Source organism: Nelumbo lutea, chromosome 1 (assembly GCF_056320005.1).
Source record: "Nelumbo lutea isolate HS-2025 chromosome 1, American lotus-T2T, whole genome shotgun sequence".
In the NCBI taxonomy this organism is placed as follows: domain Eukaryota; kingdom Viridiplantae; phylum Streptophyta; class Magnoliopsida; order Proteales; family Nelumbonaceae; genus Nelumbo; species Nelumbo lutea.
Window position 1 is genome coordinate 161775367 of NC_142684.1, and position 9225 is coordinate 161784591.

The following is a 9225-nucleotide window of genomic DNA, read 5'->3' on the forward strand; positions in this document are numbered from 1 at the left end:
GCTGCCTGAACCCTAATGTACCATAAAAACCTGATCAAGCCCTTCCAATCTCTCCAAAACACCTAAAAGCCCCCAAAAAAACCCGAACTTCACCCCAAGATCCCTTAGTTCCACTATTAAACCTACCCGATACCAATTCAATGGCCCTAATTAATCCCCATTAACCCTCATATTAGACATTATCATTAGACCCTAAACATCCTAAATTACCTTCCCATAAACTTTCAATCCAAAATTCCTCTATTTACCCTTTCATCAAACCAAGATTCCCTTTCGGGCCCTCACATTAGCCTAAACCGTCATCACCTAGATTCCCTCAATGTTAAAACACCCAAACCGATCAGACCACACTATTAAACTCTATATACACAAAAACACCTGCCCATGAAGTTTTAAATGAAAATTCCTCCGTTTACCTTTTCATAAAACTAAGGTTTCATTCCCAATCATGTCATTGACCCAAATTCCTATAATATCAACACCCCTAAATTGATCAAATTACCACCAAACACCAAATACCTTAACTGTTAGACAGTTTTGTATGCCCTTAGCATCAATCTGATTTGATGTACTTTTGTTATTTAGTGGAAATAAATAAAGTGCATGTTTGATTCATGTTGTTTGGTTTAATTCTGTGTGAAACCCTAAAACTGGACATTTATAGAGACTCATGTTAGTTTTAAATGTTCATAGCCGTTGGATAAATCTGGGGAGATTTATCCTGCCAAGGCTGATACTGGTGTGCCACCAAGTGTTGGGATGGCCTGTCTCAGCCATCAGGGTAAGACCCGAGGCACATGCAGTATGGGATTACTTGAATCCTTGAACCGGACCAGATTTCCAGTATTGCCCTGGACCTTGGAGATAGATGGGCAAAACTAGAAAGTTACACCTGACCGCTAGACTCGATTATGACATTTCACTAGGTGTTGGATCAGGCTGCCTTTGATATGCCAATCAGTGAGATCCTTAGCGGGGATCAAAACCTGGGTATGTTGGGGCAGTTTGAGAATTCATCTGAGTGGGTGATCATAGTGACAGAATCAGCCACTTTGTCGGACAAAGGGTAATGATCGGGAATGCACTCTCTCTGATGGAAACCAAACTGCCGGCAGTTGATTTCAATTGTTGGAATTTTGTTTTGCAAAATTAATATATTTATATATATATGTACGGTTTCAAATTGTTTGCAAATGGTTTTAATTCCCGGGATCCATGTGAGAGGAGAGTGCGACACTGTTCCTTGTAGCCGAGGGAGAGGTCCTCTCTTGTCGGGCAGTGATTGATCATTAAGGGCTGAGAGGTTAAGTGTAAGACCATTGAGGATAATACCTGATGGGCTAATCTTGCACCTGCCCACAGTCCCTGGGTTTTTATAAGATGGCTTGGCCCAGGGACCCCTTAATGTAAGTGTTGGGCCCATAGGGTCCATATGATGGACTCAAGGGGTTCATTGAGTTTTTCAGTGAATTCGGCTGGGCCTTATATTAAAGGCTGGGCCGAACCCATGTGGCTGGTGTGTAGATCAATGCTTGGGTCCCACGCCATACAAAGAAGCCCAACTGGGCAGCAGATTGGAAAGTAATTAGACACTGAACACTTAATGGGCCAAAAGCCCATTTCGAGGTGGGCTGATATGATCACCCATCCATGGGGCGAATTTGAGATTAAAGTTAGTAAAAGGATTGGGCCTTTAGCCTTATCCACTCTTAGAGACCAAATTCAAATTAGATTTGAATCTGGTAACCTCCTGATAAGATCAGGAGTAAGCTAACTCTATCTGCAGAAAGGATTAAGATTATCCCCTATCCAAATACTGATTTGGATTGGGATAACTCCTAAAAAGGAGGTTTCTTAATCAAGAAGAAATGAGGAGATTTTGAACCACCTTGAAGAGGTATAGGATATCTCCTGCGAATTCAGATCAGAATTCATTCATACTCTCCAGAAAAACAGAAAAAGCAGTTCAGCCTTTTTCGTTTTGGTGATCTCCTCCTGCCGCCGCCATCTGCCATTGCAAGATTAGATCTTTGCAGAAAAGAAAGTCAAGAAATCTGTTCTTGACATCAGTCTTGCAAGAAAGACTGAAAAAGATTCAGTGTTTAGTACTTCTAGTGGATTCTTGTGAAGGATCCAGTGTGTAGGACGCACCCTGCTGGTTCTGTTCCATTCACAGCTGTGTCATCTTCAGCAGGAACGGATCTTGGAGCATTCTTTGGGCGTGAATACCAACTTTGGGAGATACTGCTTCTCCGGATCAGGTATATTCCTCCCATTTATCTTTTGGTACAGATCTGGTTTGATTATGGTTCAAGTAGGATCCTTGAATACTGTATTCTAAATTTAGGGAATATGATTCCAAGTTGAGATAAGGTAGGAAATTTTTGAAATTCGCCCACCCATTCCGCAACCTTTATGGCGTCCATTAGATGGATCCTACCATTCTTTCATTAACATACCTACCTATAAAATTTCATCCCAAAATACCCTTTTTTACCCCTCAATTGCATAAAGATTTCATTTCAAGGCTTTGAATCGATCAAATCAGGTCCATTTCCAAATATGTCTGATCTAGGCCCACTTAGCCCAATCCTATTCCACTAATCAACTTAGAACATTCTATTTTAGTCAATCTCAATAACCTACACACACAAAACCCCTCTCTGCAATTAGACCCATCTGATCTCAACCCTCTAATCTTTGACCCCAAAATCCCAACCATCCATCAAGGATCCCTCAGTTTAACCCCCTAGACCAAGTTTGACCCAAATATCTCAAAAAATACCAAAATGCCACTAATCCACTGTTTAGTCCCTTTTACATTTGAACCAAGGTTTTAAAAGTTGACCTGGAAATGGAATCGTTTTGGCCACCAGTTTTTGGGTCAACGGTTTACCGTCTGGGTCAAATAGTTTGAACGGTTTAAATATTATAAATCGTGATATGTCATCTTACCCACTAGATTGGAATAATAGGGTAAGATGCATATTAATAGAAGAGAAAAAGGGTTTCACTGTTTAAGAATGAGAGACTGCTGATAGCTGAGAGAGTTTAGAAGAAGAAGAAGAAGAAGAAGAAGGAGGAGGAGGAGGAGGAGGAGGAGGAGGAGGTTGGCTGCAGCATTGACGACGATGGCAATGGCCAACTATAGCAGCAACGATGTTAGATCTAGATTTCTCTCAGTCTCACATCTCTCTTTCTCATATCTATCATCTAGACTCTTAGCCTTCTCTTCCAGATCTCTCTCACTGATCTCTTAGCCTTCTCTTCTAGACTCTTAGCCTTTTCTTCTAGATTTTAGTCTTCTAGATCTTAGATCTGAGATCTCCCTCAACTGATCTCTCTCTCTCTCTCTCTCTAGTAGATCTGAGATCTGAGATCTGAGAGATTTCTCTTTTCATTCGAATATGGCTCTTATTTAATAAAGCGGAAACCATACTCCAGGTCGAATGGTTCAACGGTCAAACCGTTTGGGTCAATGGTTCGTTGACTAATTCAACGGTTTTTTACCAAAGACCAGGTTTGGGGTAAAACGGAACCGATCGCCTAAACGGCTTCTGGTCCGAACAGTCTGATTGTCTGGATCAATGACGGTTCGAAAACATTGGATCGAACGCAAACCATAGTAGTGACGACAATTCCTCTCACCGTTGATCTCTCTCTCTCCTCTCTTGTTGTTGTTGTTGTTGTTCTTCTTCTTCTTCTCACGTTTCCTCCCCCGTTCCGTCGAGTTGTAGCGGCAGATTGGATCGAAAAACCGCCGCCTCCGATCTTTCTCCCACTCCATCTATCTATCTCTCTCTCATTTTTTTCCTCTTTCTCCCTCGTTTCCCTTTTCTCTATCTCCATTGAAAGAACCTGATTGAGAATACTGTTCTTCGTCTCTAACCTTGAGACAAGGAGCAAAGCGGCAGTGAGCACCCACACAGCACCAGACCTCGCATATCCAATCGTTTTCTTGCATAAATCCCGGTTATCAACATCCTTTTTTTTTTATTATTCTCATCGTTTTTCTCTAATTTGTTTTGTTATCCATCGCTCTAAGTGACTAGTCGGAGTCTCCCTTGCTATGTCAACTTCAACGTTCGAACCTAGACAGCCGTTTGAGCCGTTATTAGAGTTCTTTAGCCTGAAGTATAGACGAAGCTTGTGCCCAGAAGTTCCCTTAGTTGAACTATTTTGTTGCATTCGTATTTTGCACTCCGCAATCGTTGGTTCACACGTCAAGCAAATCGAAGTCGCCCGGATTTCTCCTTGCAACAATCAATCTCAGTCTCAGGCCATATTTCGATAAGGTAAATTTTGTTTGTTTTCTCTATGTTGCCTTGCATGTGTCTTCTTACATTCAATTAAGCATTGTTCTCAGGTTTCTCTGATTTTTTTTTTCTGAATATGCGTTTGGGAGGAGAGAGACCGGGTTGATCTAACTCCTATATTTCTCGGTACCAACACAGATCCACTATGGTTTTACTTACTTAGATAGCTTTTTTTTGTTGAATATATCAATTGTTTAGAAGAAGAATCCCTGATTTTATCTATTGTATCGCTTTCTTTTGGATGTTAATTAGTTGATTTCTTGAGTTTTCTGATGTTAATTACTTGTTCTATTTTCTTTTGTTAGTAGTTTATATCTCTCTTGATGTTTATCAATTAGGTTTATGTTTTTCTACTCCGTGATTAAGGTTCTTTTTCTCTCTTTTATATAATGAGAAAACTGAAATGAATGATATGAGATTGCTCCAGGGTTAGTGATAGTAAGAAGTAGTATATTCCTAGTTTCTATATAAGAATCTAATCAGTAGGGGTGCAAGTCGAGTAGGTTGGGCCGGGTTTATGGTCAACCTAGGTCCAACCCTAAAATTTGGGCTTAAGGCCCGAGCCCAGCCCGCCTTATAATTTGATGCATTCGGGTTGGTCAACGAACCCAATCTAAAATTATACATATATAAATGTATTTATGCAAATATATATATATATATATATATATATATATATATATATATATATATATATATAAATATGTATACAAAATATATATACAAATGTTATATATACAAATATGTATGTGTATATATATATATGTAAATATGTATGCAACATTTACATATATACACATATATATGCATAAATGTATATAATTGGTGTGGGCTCGGGCTAGGTTTGAGCTACCTAAGGGCTAGGCCCAAGCCTAGCCTAAGGACCAAAAATCTAAGCCCAGCTTGTATTAAATTCTAGATTGGGTCGATTTGGGCTTAGGCTGGGCCGGCCCAATTTGCTCCCCTACTAATGAGCAGAGAAAGGGCACATCTGAGTATATGAATCCTTTTAGAAAAAAAAAAGTAGTAGTAAGAAAAAATAAAGAAATAAAAAATAATAATATAAAAAAAGAAGGAAGGAAAAATTAAAGCAATCAGCTTAGCTCATAGATCTAGGGGTTTAACTTAGTGGGTAGAATTCCTTTATAGGGAGACAAACGATATTGAAGGGGAAATAATAATAATAAAGGTAAATAAATAAATAAATAAGAATCAACAAATTAAAAATAAAAAATAGATGATGAAAAAATGGAAAATATAAAAGTAAATATATATTAGAAAAATGGAAAATTTAAAAGTAAAATGAAAAATAAATGATTCTATAAAATAAATTACAAATAGGCATCATGAGAAAATAATCAAGAACTAAGTAATTGATAAAATGATAGAAAAATAAATGGTAAAAAATAAATTCTCTTGTGTTTTTTGTTTTTGTTTTTAAATTAATAAAAAACAAAAAATAAAAATAAAAATAAATAAAATATTTTGGGTGGATTCTCTTGTGTTTTTTGTTTTTGTTTTTAACTTGTTTTGCCTTATTGATTATTAATATGCTCTCACTTGTTTAAATAATTGTTTTTTTTTTCTTGTTCGTGCATGAACGGAACCCCATGTTGGTTCCACCTATTGGACATGAGAGAGAGAGGTGCCTAACCCCTTCCCTCTCCCATTTGAGTCTTACTCAGATTGGTGTAGCTGGTGCCTTGGGCTTTCGGAGTCACTATTGAACCAAAATGAGTTTTGATGCAGTTCTTGAAGGTCCCATCACCACCACTCCCTAATATGTTGGGTGGTGACCCCATTTCCAGCCCAAGTGAGCCGTTTCCCGATGCTTACAGGGGATCTAGGTTGTGGGTGTTTGGACCAATGAAATGGCTCTGAATGAAATAATTGCTTGATAAGAGGGTAAATGGAGGAATCTTGATATGAAATTTAGTAGGTAGGTTTTTTGGGTTGTGTGGGGTTTAATGGTGGCGTTTGATCTGAGAATTAAGGTGCATATGAGTGTTCATTGGGACCATCGGATTGGTATCGGGCAAATTTAACGATGGATTTGAGGGCTTTGGAGCTAAAAGTTGGGTTTTTTTTTTTGGTATTTGGGTGTTTTAGAGAGGTCAGATGAGTCTGATCGAGTGTATGGGGTTAATTGGAGGTTTAGGTTGTAGACTGAGCAAAAATCGGGTGCTGACAATTAGGGTTGGGGGTTTATAACTTAGGTTTGGCCTTAAGCCGACCTAACCCGACCCAACTTACAACCCTACTGGCAACATTGGTGCACCCCCTCTAGTTTATGCTAAACGCTAATACCTCGCTTCTCTTTTGAAAATGGACTTATATCTCTCATATTACATTCTTTAGTAGTGACATGTAATAGAATAGTTAAAGTTAAAGAGACAAATATGCCCTTACAAGATTAATGTTGAGCAAAATTAGAGAGCCAACAAGGAAAAACGTAATAGAAACCCATCTATTCAAAGAGTTTTAAACAAAATTTACCAATTATCCAACCCACATATTCATCAGCTTTTGCTTGTCCATAAATCTTAGCGTATCCTTGAAAACCTTGAATAACCTCTCATTCTCTCCCAATGCATGTGTGTTTTCAAACAACTTTTGTTTGTCCATAAATCATGCTTTTGTGTTTACCAATGTCAACATATTAAAGAATAAGCCATCCATCTAAGCTATGATTTTGTTGTCATTTGTAGTTCCCATCATTTTACAAAATTCATTGTGTAATTGTGTTCACCCTTACCTTGTTATGTTGCATCCGCATGTTAAGGAAATTTAAAAGAGCAAATGTTACTCTGGTTTCTAAGTGAGGACCCCTAGCTCATCTCCCTAGTTAGGGATTGCAATTTGTACCCTACCCGCTTTGCTAGGGTGGGTCTGTTTGCTTGAATGACAGGTTTTGGGGTGGTGATGGGTTTTCGGATTCTATAACGCATATAGGTACAAATAGGGTATTATATTAGGCTGAATTAGCCCTCCCAACCTGCATATTTCTGGAAAGCATATAAACTTTATGTAGTATGTGTTGAGTTTTTTTTTACCAAAAAAAGTGTTGAGTTTAATAATATTTTGAATTTTATGTAAAGGATAATTGGTAATTTATGTCTTTAATGTGTCTTAATCAAACAATTGGAAGTTTTGTTGTCTGCTCATGTTATTTTACTTATTTATTGCTTATATATATATATATAAGTAATAAGAAATTAGATGTGGATTCTAAACCCAACACACCCTACCCTCTGCAAACTCACCATGTTGCCATTCCTACCCCTGGTAACCATTGCCTCTCAAAATTAAAAAAAAAAAGCATTTCAAATATGCTATTGGAGAACACATGCCAGATGGGATTGATACAAGTACACTTGAAATAGATCTCAAATGTTTCAAAGGGTGCTTGTGATGTCCACGACTCACATATTTAATTGAGTCGTATCGATTGGGATGGTTTTGTTGGTGTGCCACATAACAACTCAAGAGCAAGAATGCAAGATGCAAGCTCAAAGGATATTCTTATCAAAGTTAGAGATTGATGTCCAACACACAAAATCGATCATGTAACTATACTGCATATTGAAGAAAGAGTATTTTATGAACTTTCTTAACTATTGTTTCTTACTTATGAATCCTTCTCGAGTGGGGCCTGCATGGCTTCATTAAAAAATTTTGAGTCAAAGAAAAGAGGTTTTTTGCTTTTTCGTGCTTCTTAAGCCAAGACTCATAAAAGACCCCTCATCTCCTATCGGCTATTAATCCTCCAGTCTACCTTCATTTTGCACTCTTCATCGTAGTATAACACAAAATAGATCAGAAATTGATCCTCAACGTGATAAGAAGAGTGTTGGCAATAGAATTGAAAATTGACTAATATCTTTGCAACACAGAAGAAAGAAGCAAGATTTCAGTCCCCCCTCTCTCTTTAAATCGTAGGAAAATAAAAGAAAATAGGGTTCTTTGCTAAACTGTGCCCATATTTGAAGTGATCAATTATATGCGGGCAAGTCTTCTTTGTCAAAGAAACCAGGAATCAAAATTGGGTTTTTTTTAAATAATTAACATATTTGAAGTCACATGAAAGGGGGTGTTGGTAGAATCCTAATATAAGGGAGTTTTTTATCTTATAATGTCACCAAATAAGGGAGGTATTAGTCCATTTTAGGCTCCATTCGCTTTTCGGTAAGTTACTTACTTGGGTAAATGCACTTACCCGGGTAAGTATATATTACCTATGAAACACTTACCCGGGTAAGTGTATTTACCCATGTTCTTTTATTTCTTAGGTAAATAAGGCAATGGTCATTTTAGCTAAAAAATCATTATTGAAATGGACGTTTTTGCCCCATTTAAGTATTGGTCCCACATAAATATGAAAAAGGAACATGGATTTCTTGATCAATGGGAACCAAAATCCCATTGATCAACTTTCCATCCTCTCAAAATCCAAAAAAAAAGAATGCCCCCTTAAAAAGAAAGGGGAGGTTTTAATATTTAGCACAAATCTAAGGGGAGGTAAGTTTTTTACCCTTGCTTTATTTTTATGATTTTTGGGGATTTTATTGCTACATTTTTTTAATACGTTCCAAAGACCACGTCATTTTACTTCATACAAAGGTTCGAACTATAAGCATGCATCTTATCCTAAAAAAAAGGACCATTCAAAATGTACGTGTGGAGAAATATAACAACTATCTTTTGAAAACTAGCATTGACCCATGCGATGCATGGGAGGCTGTATTTCTTCTTTTTTACATGTAGAATAGTAGAAAATTTTATTTTCTTTCTTAGCTACTGAGTTTCAAACTTTCCTTTTTATATAGCATATATATTATGAGAAGCACCAGTTGACACCTTATCTAGCTAGTTAGTAGCAGGGACTTGCAGGCCTATCAATAATACCCAA